The following is an 18,777-nucleotide window of genomic DNA, read 5'->3' as shown; positions in this document are numbered from 1 at the left end:
AATTTTGACCCCGTTGGCTTTCCATATATGCATGTCGTATATTTACGATAAATAGTTACGATACGACATGTTGCATCGTAGCTTTTGTAAATACGGGGCCATGTTCATGATCTTAAAAATATTAGGCAGTAAGATCAAAGGGAAAATGTACAAATTGACGATAAATGCATTTATTGGTAGTTTAACGAACTAATTTTACATTTTCTATTCGTTAAGCTCAATCTGTTAACTTTGTAAAAAGTATAACAACTTATAGAAATTTTCAAAAATAAGTGTTTACGAAAAATTATAAGATAACAGACTGTTTTAATTTGTAGATTATGAGCATGTGACGGGAAATTTTGTCTGTATACAAGGTTTTCGAATCAGAATACACAAGAAAGGAAATTTGATGATGGTACCCCTATAACACACATGCCATGGAATCAAGGACAACCAGAAGGATATAATCAAACTATCTTAGTCGTCAATGCGCAAAACCAGGCCCTTTTCCACGACGATGTCGATACACATAAAATTAGATTTGTTTGTGAAAAAAATAATATAGCTTTTGAATTAACGATAAAATAATCGGATTTTCATTAAAAATTGTAGCGGCGTTTTGCATTTGCGCCGATCTGCATTTCACTTGCGCCGATTTTTTCTTTCACTTGCGCCGATCATTTCTTTCATTTGCTCCGATTGTTTTACAGGTAAATTACAGGTGAAAACTATTTTTATTTATCATTATAAACCTCTTCCGCTAGCCAGTTATACATATGTTATGAATTATCAAAGTTAAAACATGCATATAACTGTTGCCCCCTGCCCACAATGGGGAGGTGAAAGTAGGATTTCGAGCAAAACAAGTCAACTTTAAGATTAAAAGCACTCTGTTTACATCCACTAAAATAACTGAGTATAGCAATAAAATATCAAATGATATAAAAATCTATTTACAGCCTTAAAAGTGTTAAAGGACAATAAAACCTCTTTTCGCCATGAAAAAAGCACAGCACTAAAATGCAAAAAGGAGCAAATGGAACTTGAAATTATAAAATCGGCGCAAATGTGATACGCCCAATTGTAGGCTATATTTTAATTACACTTTCGGTTGATAAGTTTTCCAATCAATCAAAATTGATAATTAGTCACATATTTTTATGCTAACAAAGAGAGGCGGAAAATACCAAAAGGGATATTCAAATTCATGAGTTGAAGACAAACAGACAACGACATGGCAAAAAAAAAACGACGAAAAGAAAAACAACTTTTTATAAAACACATCGTTGAAAACTGAGATACCAGACCCCAAACGAACCTTGGTTTATTTTATGTGCTCCGGAACTGCGGAAGGATAAGCAGATTCCGTTCCAAATGTAGCATCCGTCGTTTTCGTACAAATTCGATGATAAGTCTAAATCCGGGATGTCACATTCGAGTTTCAAAATGACTTCTACACTTCAACTTTATGAATGAAGGTGTACAAATAATTGCAAGATCTTTATAACATCACTTACGAATATTTTTCATACATACGAATTGCAATAGAAGGCAAATAATTTAAAAAGCGTGAAAGAAAGTATCATATAACTTTTATGATTAAATGTTGGTTTTGTATTGATAGTCTTGTATCAAAACGACAAACAACGTGACTTACTATCTAAACATAAGGATGCCCAAAATTTTAAAAAGTTTAAAAAGAATTGTTTAAGTCATATTCATATCAAACTGTTCCAGGTATGGTAATTTAATGTTTAAATCATTTGTGTATCACTGTTCATATATTATTTTAATGAATTATCTTAATGTTGAGATTTGCAAAGAACATAACTTTTTAAAGCCTATTAATAATTGAAAACATATATCACATATAACATATAACAATTCATACAAACAATGTTATAATAGGCTCCATTGAGATATCTGTGGTAGCTTAAATGCTCGAATGCGGAAATATCATGGGTTCGATTCCGACCGCATTAAAAAAAACTTATCGGCTAAGTACACGATATAAAGGTTGGTCGAGATAAGATGTGCTCGTCCTCATATATGCTACTGGACGTCAAACATCCATTCATTATCCATCAATTTATCTGAATTTCATAGACAAAACGTATTTTGTAATACTAATAAAATCAAATGATTCATTCAATTATTCAATTCAAACTGATATTCTAAAATATTGGACGGAATGCTCTTAAACTGTGGATTTTTAATAAAAATGCACGAAAAGCCGTCAGTTAAGTAATTGTAAATTAAATTCTTATTGAGACAAATGGTTAATACCCAAGGTATACAACTTCATCTCGTCCCCGAAACATATACATAAGTATACACATTTATGAACACTTCATAAATGTGACATTAACATTATTTTAGCATGAAGGCATCTATGGAAATTAGATTTCGCAAGGCAAAATAACATTAGGTTTTAGAACCTACAAGTTGGGGAGCATTCTCCTACTAAATCTAATTCTAGACAAACGCTGAGCAATTTAAGATTTGAACATGAAATGATGAAATTCCCCAACGGTTATGTTGTTTCTGTCATATTATTTTAAGTTTTTGGAATCGTAGTCATACAGTCCACATCTATATTTAGGCACCCGGCAAGTTACGAAAAGTTAAATATAGCTTAAATTGATTATGCTTTTGTTTGGAAATTACATACAATAAGACAGTAACTAGCCTAACTAAATCGATATTTTTTATTTGAATTAAAAATTAATTTTGTATTATCTGTTGGAGGTATACACATGCATAAATAGAGAAAAAAAAAAGAAATACAATTTAACTCATTTTTTTATATATTTTTTTTTAAATAAATAAATTTCAAATATAAGTTCCAAGTAAACAATGAATATTGTGCAGTAATAATCTTAGAATCATGTTATTTTACATGGCAACCCTAAATAGTCATTACCACCGTAGAATGACCAATATGTTATTTATCTATTATATGATCAATGCTCGTTATGCGCTTGTCGACAGAATTAAACATACAGAATGATAGAATGATTATGGTACCGAGTTTGAATCATACACTCCATAAAAAGTTAATTTAAATCTGTTTATTTCTGCAAGATGTTTACATTGTTTGTTATCCCGGAAAGTGTTATACATTTTAACATACTTGTACATGATATAGATGTAAATAATTTTATTACTACTTACACAAAACTATGGTTAAGAAACTATATAGAAGTGGAAAATAAATTAATCGTTTTGCTCAGTCTTTAGTTTTCTGTGTAGTGGTAATTATCCTTATGTCGTTTTTTTTTTGTTTTTTCCATGGTATTGTTGTTTTCTTCTATTTCCGATTTTTTTTATATCCCTGTAGTACAATCTGCCTCATTTGTATATGTTTCTAAGCCATGTGCACACGTGTTGCAACAATGTTTTGATATATTGATATTTGCTTCACGTCCAGTGGCAAATATCAAATAAATATTCATTTAACAAATTAAAAATAAATTGATAGGCATGCAAAAAGGTTAAACAAGGATGAATGGCAGGAAATTAAGAAAATGTTGACATGTTGGATAAGGCATACATTTTGGACCTACAATGAACAAACTACAGACACTGGAAGAGTTTTTTAAAGGATATTTTAACATACAGTGGGCGTGAGATTTTCCAAACATTAAGATTTTATTAGTTGTAAGTTACTGGGAGTGCTCTTAAATCGGTACTTTGTGTCTTTTTCGTTTCATCTTTTTGTAGTTCATTTTTGAGCTGAAATGCTGGAAAAAATATATAAAGCTACTTAAGTTAAGAATTATTCCGAACGGACGGATTTTTCTACATGTCCTACGATAAATTAGTACTACGATTTGATATCTAAACTTAAGTGGTTTTATGCATATCAGTCCTGGACTTAAATCGACACCACTTAGGTTTTACAGTAGCCATCAAGAATTTTGGATCCTGATTGATATCATGTTTATATATATCTCAAAGAAGCAGATATACTGTGCGGTTATAACACCAGAATAACCTCATGATCTGTAAGGGAGGATGTATGATTAGGCCAATGTTTCTGTCCCTTGAATTCGAAAATCAAAATGTCTTGTATGTACCAGACACCGCCCTTGAGATGTTCAAAAGACTTTATTCTGACATAATCACATTAAGACTTCAAACTTCTTGAATACATTGCAAAAACTGCTGAAATATATTTATTCTGAAATATTGTCAAGTATCTATTTTTGGTAAAGGCTTGGCACATATATATTTTGTTAAAAAAAGTATTTGTAAAATGGCAATTTTGGGGTCAAATATGTCATTTTCAACATGCTTATAACGTCATACTGACTTCACGAGTGACCTTTCAGTATTTAATGTCCAGAATATATTAATCTGCTCATTTATCAATAACAATAATTTTACTATTTTTGTAATTTCAGCGGTAGGGGGAGGGGAGATTGGAGTGGTGATGACTCTTATCATACATCTGTGTTACAATAACTTAAAAAGAAAAAAAGTACAAAATGTTACTATATAGAAACAAATAGGCCCCTTAAAGACCTATTGTGGTCAGTTCTATGCATATGTATATTTAAAAAAAAAAAGTGGAAAATTTACTTAAATATAAATTTGCAGCTGGCACTGAGTTTAAATTAATATCAACAAGCATAAGATACACATAAAATACTAACATACTTTCTTTTCATTTGTTTTAAATTGATATCTTTTTCCCTTTTATTTCATATCATAAAAAGTAATATTTCAAAATTTTCGCCTTTCAGAGCAAATATATGCGCAAGTGTATTTATTTAAAATTGGGGTCGTTCGACTTTACAATTTTTGTTTTATGGACAAATTACACGTAGAAAATTGATAGATGATAAAAATTACGTTTTGTACTTTCCCAAGTCATTTACACTCAGTAACACATCTGTAGTTTTCAACTATACTGCTTTATTTAAGATTTACGTGCCATCTCGGAATCTAGAGTAATGACGTATGGCATGACGTAATTGACCAATGTCAAAATCATCCTGGTAAAAGCAACCTGGGAACTTTTAGTGCAAATAGAGAGGGAATCCTTTTATAAAGTTTTCAATGCTTAGATGGCCTGTTATGTTCACTTGTTGGAATTGTTGACCGAAAATAAAAAGCGTTACATACAAGGAAAGGGGAAAGACACATTCCCTATCGATTTTATTGTACGGAATTTCCTGTTTTATGCTTCAAAATATAGAAAATCTAATTTTCGTTTCTTGTTTAGATATGTAACTTGCAGACGACACGTACATTAGTGATTATAATTTAAGTGATAACAATCATTGACAACTGAATAATATATTAGCAATCACTGTGTTTTCGAGAAAGACAATTCATTTGTAAATCATTATCATCAAAAAGCACTCAATTATGACCGTGTCATTAGTTGAGTAAAATTATTTCAAGTAAAAACACCACGTTAAAATGGTAGCTAGTTTCTTGAATTTTTTCTATTTTATAGTTATTAGTTGTATGACTTTAATTCTAAAACCTATTGATGGCGATTTTCTTAAAATAACAGAAAGAAAAGAATTGAGGAATAAACATATGAAAGGAAATCTTGTTAAATCTATGACGACAGAGACCAGTATAGAGTGCTTTAGACAATGCAATAAACTTACACAATGTTCATCAATGTCTTACAACCAACAAAATAAGATCTGTTATATGTACTCTAGGTTAAACACATATTCAGATGGAACCGTGGAAAAGGGGAGGATGTACTATTTGAAAGGTTAGTTTGTCAATAAATTTTTTTTTAAATGTTATGATATTTTAAGGAATATTTTGGGCCAATAGTTCCTAGTGGTATAGTTGTATCCATTCCTTTGAAAATTGACGGACGCCATACTGATTTGATTGACCGTTATGGAATATCTGTGTCACAGTTGACGACGGATTTGTTCTAATCGTCGTAGCCACTATCTCCCCTCATTTTTTCGATTGAAACATCACCGAATGTGACTTATCGTCGAATTTGTACTGGCCATTGGAAACATAACAGGTGCCATATGCTCTGCTTATCCTTCATGAGCACCTAAGATTGGTCGGGTTTTGTTGGGGTTTGTGTTGCTCAGTTTTTAGTCGGAAGGCGCTGGTTATCGAACTCGTCCAAACCTTACTGACAACAAAAAAATGATTTGAATTTCATAAAATCCGATCAGAATGTAGGTTTTTGCTCAATGTTAAAGCCGTATGGCGTCAAATAGTGGCGTACAAACACGTCATTTGGTCACTTTTCGAAAATTATCTCATTAGCAATCATACCACATCTCATTTTTTTTTTTTATTAATAGTGCTTCTACTAAATTTTCTATAGAATTTACATTTCTTAGGGTCTCAAATCCAGTAAATACTAAAAGACTAAACGGATTCAAAAATTCTTCACTTGACGACGCTTGCATATCATGATCAAATATTTTACAAAGTTTGAAATGAATCAAACAAATGTTAAAGAAGTTGGGTGTTGGACAGTGTCAAAACTTCTTAGTTGAAACTGACATAACCCTTAAAAAACTCAATAGACGGGAATATCATATAACCACATGGATAAACTTAGTTTCATACAGACATCATAAACCATGTCAGAGGAACTGTAAAACTGAAAATGTCAGTTCTGCTAAAATTTCTAAGTTGAAAAGGCATAACTAAAAATAACCCAGTGGACCGGAACATCCTTTACAAATGCACGTCTCTATTTAAGGATCTAACATTGTACTGAGTTTCATGTCGAAGGAGTTGCAATGACGAGGCCGGTTTTAAAAAGGATATTTTGTGAAAGGGCAACCAAGATTTTATATAAACTTAACAGAATACAAACTCATTTACACTAATATGTTTGCATATCATTATCAATTATTCTGCAAATTTTGAAGAAAATTAAAATAAAGGACAAAAAAGTTGGTTCGGTAAGACGGACAGACAGGACAATTCCTATATACCTCCCAAAATATGTTTACGAGGGTATACTTATTGATGAGTGCTGATCTTCGATATCAACCAAGATTGTGTCGATTATAAATTAAACATTTCATAAACATTTCATAAAAATTCCTTCAACAATGTAGGCGGGATATTTCTTACAATGAAATTTTTCATATAATTTCTTTCGATGAGTATACCTCATCGAAACTTCGGCAACAACAATTTATCAGTAGTCAATGAAATTAATCCTATCCATAAATTTCGCGCATCCTAAAAAGAGAGGTGAAATATACCAAAAGGATTTCCAAACTCAAAAGTAGAAGAAAAATTGACAACACCTTGGTAAAAACAAAAAAGAATCATAGTGTTTGTTAGCGCTGAGGGATAAAGATTGCCTTTATTTTGCAATTTTGTGAATTTTTAAAATAAAACATTTTATTGTATTTTGCCAGGCAAATCAAACATTTGAGTTGGATTAACTTCCTTTGTTCATGATTGTACATTTGAAGTTGAACCTATTTTTATAACAGATTCATACACCATGCATAACTTTTAATAAAAAATGCTTTCTAGACCAGTATGGGATTTCAAATAAATTTTTAAATTTAGGAAGCTGAAATCATCTCTTTTCTCTTAAAGTTTTGTTTTGAACCGACCTTAATTGTCAATTTCTAGATATGAAGCAGACTTAACTGTATCTGTTGTATCGATGGCATAGATCCGTTACCACATAGTCACCAAACTTTGAATTATTTAGTGAGTGGACATCATATGTACAACGGTACGTGAAGTTAAAGGAGATTCCTAGATTTTTAGGCTTCTATATGAACTCTGCCTTACATGAATGAATTTACAGGTCGGCAAGAAGTAGAAAACAGTTCGTTCCTATTGAAATGCCGATTGTTTGTTAAAAACACGTCCTCCAAACGTAACAAATATGTAACAGATTATTTTTCTTTAATCAGAGTGGTTTTTATTTTACAAAGTATGAGTTAAAAGACCTTCCATAAAACAAGATATTGGTACTAGTATCTACATTGGCCATTAGTTTTTATCAATCAAAGTAAGACCAATTCTTTCAATTTTCCTTATATTTGGAATGGGAATACTTGTGAAACGGTAGAAAAGTCGAAAGTTTTTATACCCTTTAAAGAGGTAAGATACATAGATCGTATGTTTGTATTGGATACCTAAGCTTCACAAAATTCCGTACAAACAACGGTACATTGTACTGTTCTACAAAAGAATTGTCCATTAGATTGACTTGACAAAAATTCTGTCCGCAGTGAAAGAAAGTCTTCAGAAATACTGTGAAACTGTTTACTCGCGTAGTGGTATTAGCCATATGTGGATTCTAAAAAACTATAAAAAAACTTCTGATAATTTTAGATCTCGATCTTTCACTGAAATTAATTCTATCAAAACTTTTGATTTTTCAACCCTGTATACCACCATTCCCCATGTGAAATTAAAAAAATCGACTAAAAGAAATAATCAACAATGCTTTTCAATATAAACATGGTAGTATACGCTATAAATTTATTACTTTGGGATACCATATGGCATATTTTGTTAATAGTGAACAAAATGGTAAAACATGCTACACAGAGGAACAAGTGATCAGTATGATGGAGTTTCTTATTGACAACATATGTGTTGAATTTGGAGGTAGACTTTTTCAACAAATTGTCGGCATTCCTATGGGAACGAACTGTGCGCCTCTCCTTGACGACCTCTTCTTATTTTCATATGAGTCGGAGTTCCTTCAGACACCTGGCAAAGACAAAAAGATCAAAGAAGGCAGATCATTTTATTTCACATTCAGATATATTGATGATGTTTTTTCCATTAACAATCCAAACTTTTCTGATTGGGTTTCATTAATATATCTTCCAATATTAGAGAAACAACAGACACGGCTTCCTCCGCCTCATTTTAGCTTCGGACACATGAAGTTAATAACGTGTTGTTTTCATTTTTTTATAGACTTATACTTCGAATTTGACATAAGCTGTCATCTCAGTTCCAGAATCTATGACAAACGAGACGATTTTAATTTTGAAATTATCAATTTCCTCCACCTTAGTTACAATATACCAACTTCACCTACATATGGGATATACATTTCCCAACTCATTTGGTATTAAAGAGCTTGCAGCTGCTACTAAAACTTTATAAAACGTCACCAGCGTCTGAGCAGAAAGTTGATGAACCAGGGTTATGTCAAAGAACGTCTCGTCTTTTTTCCAAAAAAGTTCATCGGAAGATACCAAGACCTTGTTGATAAATATTCCGTATCAACTTCACAAATAATACATGATGGTCTTGAAGTATAGATTCTAGATACTGACGTTGTGTGTGGCTCGATACATCCCGCCATTGTGTTCTTCTGCTTTGGTCATTTTTTGTATTCTTGTCTTTCATTTTTTCATATGTGCTTTGTCTATATGCCATTATAGTCATTAAGATTATAACACAATGTTGACTGCTGTTCCCCTATTTTTGACATTTTTGCCTATAATGTCTATTTGTTTTGTTCACACATTATCGTCAATATAATGAAATTTGATGCGACTGTCATACAAGTGGGAGTTTTAGCTAGCTACAAAACCAGACTTAATCCACCATTTTCAACATAAGGAAATTCCTGTACCAAGTCAGGAATATGACAGTTGTTTTCCACTCGTTTGATGTGTTTGAGCTTTTGATTTTGCCATTTGATAAGTGACTTTCCGTTTTTAATTTTCCTTGGAGTTCGGTATTTTTGTTATCTTACTTTTTTCTAACAGATCTGTGGAATATTTAAGTATCCACATTTGATTCACGCCGCCCTCAGGGTATGTAATTTCACAATAACTCTGATTGCAATAGTTTAGAAAGAGGTTTCATGAAGCAAATTTCAATAACGTAACATGGTAGCCTGATACGGAACAGACGGATGAACATACGGACATAAGCTAGATACAAAAATGTTTGTTTAAAGAAAATGACTCGAACGGACATTTTTATTAATAACTCATTTTAACGAATAACAGCAAAACGTCTCGGAATTTTGGGTCCTTAATGCTTTTCAACTTCTTACTTTATATGACTTTTTTTATTCGAGCGTCACTGATGAGTCTTTTGTAGACGAAACGCGCGTCTGGCATACACAATTTTATCCTGGTATCTGTGATGAGTTTAAAGGGGAAATGTTTCCCATTTTTTGGGTCACACCCCTCTTCCGTTTTATATTTACTAAAAGGTTTGAATATTTATCCTTTCAGTTGAATATTCGCAATATGAGGTAGGAATCTTGATGTATGATTGTTAATATATGCAATATAGATATTTAATGAGTCACTAGACAAAATAGACTTTCTGTGAGGTAAAAAGATTTTTTTTTATTACATTATTATACAGGATATCACTCTGCAATTTAAATATTACAGATGTTAAAAACTGTCCGACAGAAGGAGGATATACGTATAAATCGAGTCCCATGCTGTGCATCAAGTTTTATGATGTTGAGTTAACGTACCAGGAAACTGTTTCTAGATGTCAATCAGAAAATGCATCACTGGTCAGGATAGATAGTCATGAAGTACAAAACGTTTTGTATTCATATTTAGCATGTGAGTATAATGGCCATTTCCCCAATATGTAAGACAAGGTTTTTTTATTTTGGTCTACTAGCTCACACACAGTAAATGCAGTTGTCTATTTTCATTTAAACTAGGTTATATTTCATCAAACTATTTTACTAAAGTAATCGAAATGTATTCGAAAAGTAATTGATGATTACATCACAATTTTTGTTGTAAACGATTAAATTACGATTACATGTAATCGAAAATGTTGTCGATTACAGATAACTGTCGATTACTTGCTTGAATCAAAGCGCGAAAGCGCTGTAAAGGCAGCTAATTACAGGTTGTGTGTATTTTTAGTCCAGTTATATCATTATCTTGCATAGTACATTGTACTTATCAGAAGTGGCTTTCAGTATTTAAGATTTAGAGTTCTCTAATGATATTGAAAAAGTTTTATGAATGTCATATTCTGAGCACTATATGAAGGCGATTGTTCTCACTTGTTTATGAACTAGTGCATTATGTCCAGTTTGTACCTTTTTTATCTATGTTTATAGTCAAATACTGTTTAAAATAGTTTGGCATTTTCTTTTTAGTAATAAGTAAATGTTATCAACTGTATTTTATTCAACTTTGCAAATGTGGTTTGTTACTAGTAAGTACAATGTATGGATGATAGTTGTTTCATTGGCAATCATAACACATCTCCTTATTTATATAATGATCTATATTCAACGACCTCAGGTACAAAAAAAATGTATGTAACTAAACTATGATGGGAAACCTTTGACTTCTTTCTTTAATATAAACTTTCGATTTGGTACCATAGAACTATGTAGAATAAATGTACATTGCAACATGTCAACTCTTTCAAAGACAATACTTTTTTTAGAAACTATAACTCCAAGCAAAATTATATTTCCAAGTATAAAGTAATTTATGAATGAAACAATAGTGCACACGCTGAAATGTCTCGCCTTCTTTACTAATCATTGATATTATGTTGATAGTCCTAAATATAAAGCTTTATTACAACTGTCACATAAACTTAACATTAACCAAGTAAACTAAACATTGACCAATGAACTAAGTAAACTAAACATTGACCAATGAACCAAGTAAACTAAACATTGACCAATGAACCAAGAAAATGAGGTCAAGGTCAGATGAACCATGCTAGGCAGGCATGTACAGCTAACAATTCTTCCATACAACAAATATAGTTGACCTATTGCTTATAGTTTAAGAAAAACAGACCAAAACACAAAAACTTAAAACTGAACAATGAACCTTGAAAATGAGGTCAAGGTAAAAAAAAAACCTGCGTGACTGACATATAGATCATAAAATATTTCCATACACCAAATATAGTTGAACTATTGCATATAGTATTAGAAAAAAAGACCAAAACTCAAAAACTTAACTTTGACCACTGAAACGTGAAAATGAGGTCAAGGTCAGATGACACCTGCCAGCTAGACATGTACACCTTACAATCATTCCATACACCAAATATAGTAGACCTATTGCATACAGTATAAGAAAAACAGACCAAAACACAAAAACTTAACTATAACCACTGAACCATGAAAATGAGGTCAAGATCAGATGACACCTTACAGTCCTTCCATACACCGAATATACTAGACCTATTGCTTATAGTATCTGAGATATGGACTTGACCACCAAAACTTAACCTTGTTCACTGATCCATGAAATGAGGTCGAGGTCAAGTGAAAACTGTCTGACGGGCATGAGGACCTTGCAAGGTATGCACATACCAAATATAGTTATCCTATTACTTATAATAAGAGAGAATTTAACATTACAAAAAATCTTAACTTTTTTTTCAAGTAGTCACTGAACCATGAAAATGAGGTCAAGGACATTGGACATGTGACTGACGGAAACTTCGTAACATGAGGCATCCATATACAAAGTATGAAGCATCCAGACCTTCCACCTTCTAAAATATAAAGCTTTTAAGAAGTTAGCTAACGCCGCCACCGGATCACTATCCCTATGTCGAGCTTTCTGCGACAAAAGTCGCATGCTCGACAAAAAGGAGTTCTTAATTAAGTAATAAACTGATTCGCTGAGCGCAGCTGGATACACCCACAGAGGTCCAACCCTGAACAGTTGGGGCAAAAATGGACACAATATTCAAGCTTGATACAGGTCTGAATTTGGATTGTAATTAAATATTTGACATATTATAGTTTCTGAATAAATGTAGTCAAAGAACTTGAAATCGGTTATATGAATTGAATTTATATTCAATTAAAGATTTCTTGCTGTTGTGCAATACACTGTGCTGTTGCGCAATACTTAATAAATCTGTTGCCAGACTATAAACAAATAAAGTTCAATTTCTTCTCAATGTCATATTTGAAATTTATGAAAATCAATAGGGAGATTACATCAATAGCTATAAATAATTCACCAAAGTTTCATGCGAACTGCTTAAAGCATTTTTGAGTTGTTGTCCAAAAACTGAAAAATCCCCCCTTTTTTAATGAATAAAACCCGATAACTCAGAAATGTAAAATCTAAAATTTATAAAATTCTAAAGGGAGCTTACGGGTTGATAATTTAGTCTTAGATGCAAGATTTTTTTATCAGTTGTTTGTGGCTTTGAACTAGCTGTCAGTAAATGCGAGTACTCTCAGATCTGTACTTAGTGTCTTTTTGTTGTTTGGATGTACAACTACCCGGCCACGTCCACTTGTATTTGTATTTATCCATCTGATGAGTTAAGCCTCTTTCAACTGATTTTTATAGTTCGCTCTTATATTGTACTGTAACCCCACTGTCCCAGGTTAGGGGGTGGGTTGGGATCCCGCGAACATGTTTAACCCCGCCACATTCTGTATGTACATGTATGTGCCTGTCCCAAGTCAGGAGCCTGTAATTCAGTGGTTGTCGTTTGTTTATGTGTTGCATATTTGTTATTCGTTCATTTTTTGTACATAAATTAGGCCGTTAGTTTTCTTGTTTGAATTGTTTTACATTGTCATTTCGGGGCCTTTTATAGCTCACTGTGCGGTATGTGCTTTGCTCATTGTTGAAGGCCGTACTGTGACCTATAGCTGTTAATTTCTGTGTCATTTGGTCTCTTGTGGAGAGTTGTCTCATTGGCAATCATACCACATCTTCTTTTTTATATTTACATCAACAGATATAAACAATTCACCAAAGTCAAGGTGAGACAACAAAACTTAGTTGTAAGATCTCTGAAATTTTTAACACGGTACAAGTTTTTCTAATTGTTGGAGATTGTATGGTGACAGTAACACCTGTAACTGCTTAACCCATTTCTTATGCACTTTGGTTCGATAAACTCACTGAATATCATACCACATCTCCTTATTTTTATATGCATTACAATTTACATGTGCATGTAATTGTAAATAATATTTATATATATATATCAGAACAAACTTCATTGCGTCACTTTTATTTATGCATTCTTTGGCACAATACAAGTTCTAAAATTACACAACATAAAACAACTAAATGTTATTTCAGATGAAAGTTTTGTTTCAGTTCCATTCATAGGATTTATTAGAATTTTGTATGTTTTGCCAAGTCCAATAATTAGCTCTATGTGCACGTGTTAATTGGAGACTTTTCTATCCCGTATAAGAGTTTTGGAACTAATTCTGTTTCTTTTTTTGAAAAAAGTGAGCAAACAAATCTTGCACATTTAAACCTTTGTCTGCCATCACACTGTCACCTGGATCACATAATTGAACTATTCTACATCTTTCAACTATTTCACAGTCACTGGTACAACCAACATATGCATAAGAGACATAGTTGACTAAACCACCAGGTGTCGAACATACAAGTATTTTCAGTGTTTCTGTTTTTATATGATGAAAAGGTTGCCTGAGCTCTAGGAGCTTTAGGTTTTATCACGGGATATTCTGTGCTGTCAATAATAATCCAAGTTGTAGGAAACTTTAATTTCAAGTTGGATGGCAAAAAATACCTGACTAAACCACTAAATGGCCAAGTGTTAGCCTCACGCCACTGTTTAGACATAAAAATAATCCATGTTTACACAATATTCTTAACACTAGTTTCAATCTAGAATCTAGACAGTTCAAAGTTGGTTGTATAATGCATCAATTTCATCAAAGTCATAAAAAAACTGATTTTCAAATGACACCCTATCAATTTGAAAATATATGCATCTCAAACAATGTGCTGTTGGACCAAGTGTGGTCAAAACAAATAAAAATTTAGTATACAACTCTACACCGGTATAAAAATGCATGGCTGTGTCACGTGTCTTCATTTCAAAATTCTCTGCTGAAAATATAGGCATTGATGGTGTTTGCGTAATTCCATCTGTGAAGCTCAACATTAGCTCGGCAGTTGGTGGTGGACAGTCATAAATCCTGTCTGCAGTATGAATTACTTCTTCAGGAAAACCAACTTTACAATCAAAACTTTCCTCTAGATTTCTACTACAATATTCATCAAGTTTAGTTCTTTTGTTTTCACAGGAAACTGCCCTGATTTTTCTTTTTGCGGACGATTCAGTCTCTTGCTTGGTCCAGGAAAATAGGCTGGGATTGGCAGTAGACTTAAGTCTCTGTATGGTGGGTTTGTGCCCTGAAAAAGGTTATAAAACATAAGTTTTTTGATAATTAAATGAACTTCCATTAGCAATGCATACTTTGTACGGAAGCAAGTTAACTTGTACCATTGTAAACTCGTACCACGTAAACTCGTACCACTGGGAAGTCGTACCAATCAGAACTCGTACCACTGCAAACTCATACCATTAAAAATATATTCAAAAATACGAATGTTTTATGATTTTTTTTTTGGTAAACTAAATAAAAAAAGTTGAATTACTTGAATTTTATACTAGATTTAAATGAAAACTTAGACAAAAATACGAATGTTTTATGATTATTTTTTTTTTAAGCTTTATACAATAAATTAAAATATCTTTGAAATTTATACCAGATTTTAATGAAAACTTAAGACAAAAATACGAATGTAATTTCTTAATTACCATGCTAATAAATATATTAAATTCCTTTGATTGTGTGATTATTAACTAATCAACTTGTATAATCATATAAGCATGGTCATATTCTGCTGAAATGTGCTGAATATTGTATAAAAATAAATTTCATACTTTCTAACTGTTGGTCATAAACAATTTTAAACCTTTAAAACACAATCAATAAATTCTTTCATTAAATAAAATTCCTTTTAGAAACAATAGAAAAATACCCAAATCTATTCAATGTTACTGATTTGGAATGATTAAAAATTAAATCAAATAGTTGTCAGTAAAAGTTTAAAAAAGAGTCTATTCAAGGGAGACAACAAAGCCAATCTGCCACGGTTTTCTCTATCCAATATTAGACAAGGAAAATTAGCTACAAATTGGTTATTGTAATTTCAAATTATATACATTTTACAGACTTAAGAGGTATTGAGTGAAATTAAAGTATATATTCATCATTAAACACCATTTGAATGCATTTAAATAAGTTAGTACGAGTTTACAATGGTATGAATTTACCGTGGTACGAGTTAGCAGTGGTACGAGTTTGCATTGGTACGAGTTTTTGTTTAGTGGTACGAGTTGACATTGGTACGAGTTTACAATGGTACGAGATAACTATAATTCCTTTGTACTACCTGGCAAAATATTAACTAGATTTATTCATTACAATCTGGATAAAACTATGTTAGCCTGATTCAATGTACATCAAAATGTATGTTATGTAAATCCAAAGGACAAACAATGAGAGACGTATGCAACAAACATACATTGTTTGTACCTAAATAACTATAATATAGATGAGAGCATGTCATTGTTTTGTTCCTGTTAACATTGTCATTGATATTTTTCAAGAAAGTCTATGAGGCATAGCTTATGCATTCCTGTCATTACTACATTAGCATAATTACTGCTAAAATAATTCTCAGTATGATATACCTCTTGTAAGAAATCATTATAATTGTAGCAAGCACCAAAAATCTCAAACAGATCACATTGAATCGTAATCCAAAAAATTATGACGTCTTGAATTAACCACCCCCTTTTATTCTGCGGTTGTAAACAGACTTTGGTTTATTCGCATGGCGATTACATATATAACTATATATTTTAAAAAGAAAATAGAGTTTTACCATGAATAGTTTCCTGCACGTAGTCTTTTTCAGTAAAATGTGCCTTGCAAACAACAGCTGATTGAGATGGACTCCACGATTTCATCGTGTTCTCGTCCAATCTGCGTATGGGCCATGGCGTTGATCCAACTTTTCCTTCTTTTAAAGTCATTTGGAAATGCATGTCCTCCTCTTAAATGACATCCAGGTACACAACAACAAGTACTTGGCATCGTTAATTAAAAATGCAACTGTAATAGTTACACAGTGCAGAAACCGGAAGTTGAAGTACAGGATCGGCTACCACGGCGCCACCTATTCAGGAACGATAATTTGCTACTTTATATAACTGCGAAATAACAATAATGTTAGACGGGTTCGCGTGCATAAACAGAAATGCGCTTTAAATTGTATAATATAATTCATGTTCAGTCGACCTTTAATTATTATATCAACGACTGAAATGATTTATAAACATCTAGATTGCAGATAACACTCGAAATTAACCCGACCTCTTTCCACATGGAATTCAAATAATTCTAGTTTGTCAATCGGTTGACTGCTTATAATGTAAAATACAAATATATCAAAAGTTTTTAAAACTAACAAAACACAATGATCGTTTCTCTATTTCCCAATGTAAATGAAATGAGACAAAAAACATTTTATACCACAATAAGAAGAGGAGAGAATCAACATTTTCCGGATCTACTTGGAGCCTAATGACCCCCCACGTAGATAAGTTGGATATCGCGGAAAGAAATATTAACACGGCAACTAGAAAGGCATTAAAGCACTGCCTTTAAAAAATGTAATCAATTACAATCGATTACAATTACAGATTACGATTACCCCACCCCTGAGCTGAATATCACATTAACAATGAAATTTGGGAAATTAGTATAACCCTATTCCACCCTTCAATCAAGGACAATGTTTGAACAGGGGAATGTTTCCTAAAAACAATCATTTGCCAGTTATGATTGACATTAATTTGCATAAACTTGAACAGCAGTTTAACATATTCTTTCAATCTTTTTTTCAAGTCAACAAAATAACCTTTATGGACTATTTTTATGTGCAGATGATGAACATTTTACAGCCAGTAAAGTCTATATTCAAGGCAACAGAATTCAGAATACACCAGAATGGGAATTCGATGATGGAACCCTCATATCATACATGCCATGGAATCCGAACCAACCAGAAGCGTATGATCAAATGTACTTATGTTTCAATGCTCAAAATCAGGGCATGTGGCATGATTGCATTGGGACACAATTATTTAGATTTGTTTGTGAAATATATTTGTTCTAGTTTGAATCTTAAAGGAGTTATCATTGTTACTGACGTTTCAATAACACTTTCCGCAAAGTTAGTATTTAATCAAATATTTTTTTTGTTAACAAAATAATACTATCAATCAACTTTATTTAACAATTTGTAATATATAGAACTGATAATAAAAACATTTTCAATATACATGTATTACCAATAGATCATACCAAGTAAACACGTTGCAATAGAAGCCATAGAAATAAAACAGTGAATTGTTAGTTGGAATTATGATTATTAAAATTCAACAAATAAATAAAGGCGATAAGGTATGATTGCCAATGCGACAACTTTCAACCAGGGGCCCAATGACGTTATTGTAAGCAACTATAGGTCGTCGTACGACCTTCAATAATGTGCAACATAAATGTCATATATTAAGCTACGAAAGGCAACAACATTACAAAATGTGAAACAATTCAAACTAGAAAATCAACGGCTTGCTTCATGATTAAACAATACAAATAAAACAAATATGATACACAGCAATAAAGGACAATCACTGAATTACCAGCCTCTGACCTGGGACAGCACATAAAGAATGCTGCGGGTTAAAAATGTTAGTGAGCGCCGCGTTATCCTCAAACTGTTTTTGATGAATTATTTGTCATAAACTGATAAACCACTAACAAACTTAAAAAAGAATATACTTGATAGGATCAACCATGTGTGTTTGTTGAATTGTTTGGCCACAGAAAACTGTTCTAGATAGGACTATGTAATATTCATTGTATATAGATATAAGAAGATGTGGTATGAGTGCCAATGAGACAACTCTCCATCCAAGTAAAAATTTATAAAAGTAAACCATTAT

The 18,777-nt window shown here is 32.2% G+C and overlaps 1 long non-coding RNA gene across 1 annotated transcript; it reads left to right on the top strand.

Moving 5' to 3' along the window:
- The first annotated feature begins 5,393 nt into the window (after positions 1-5,393).
- LOC127705081 (uncharacterized) lies at positions 5,394-18,184 on the top strand. Its single transcript, XR_007983631.1, has 3 exons — positions 5,394-5,722; positions 10,344-10,526; positions 17,713-18,184. It is a non-coding gene; the product is annotated as an uncharacterized LOC127705081 (long non-coding RNA).
- The last annotated feature ends 593 nt before the right edge of the window (positions 18,185-18,777 follow it).

This window comes from Mytilus californianus, unplaced genomic scaffold (genome assembly GCF_021869535.1).
Source record: "Mytilus californianus isolate M0D057914Y unplaced genomic scaffold, xbMytCali1.0.p SCAF_6, whole genome shotgun sequence".
Lineage (NCBI taxonomy): Eukaryota > Metazoa > Mollusca > Bivalvia > Mytilida > Mytilidae > Mytilus > Mytilus californianus.
The sequence above is the reverse complement of the archived record's forward strand: the minus strand, read 5'-3'. Positions and strand labels throughout refer to the sequence as shown.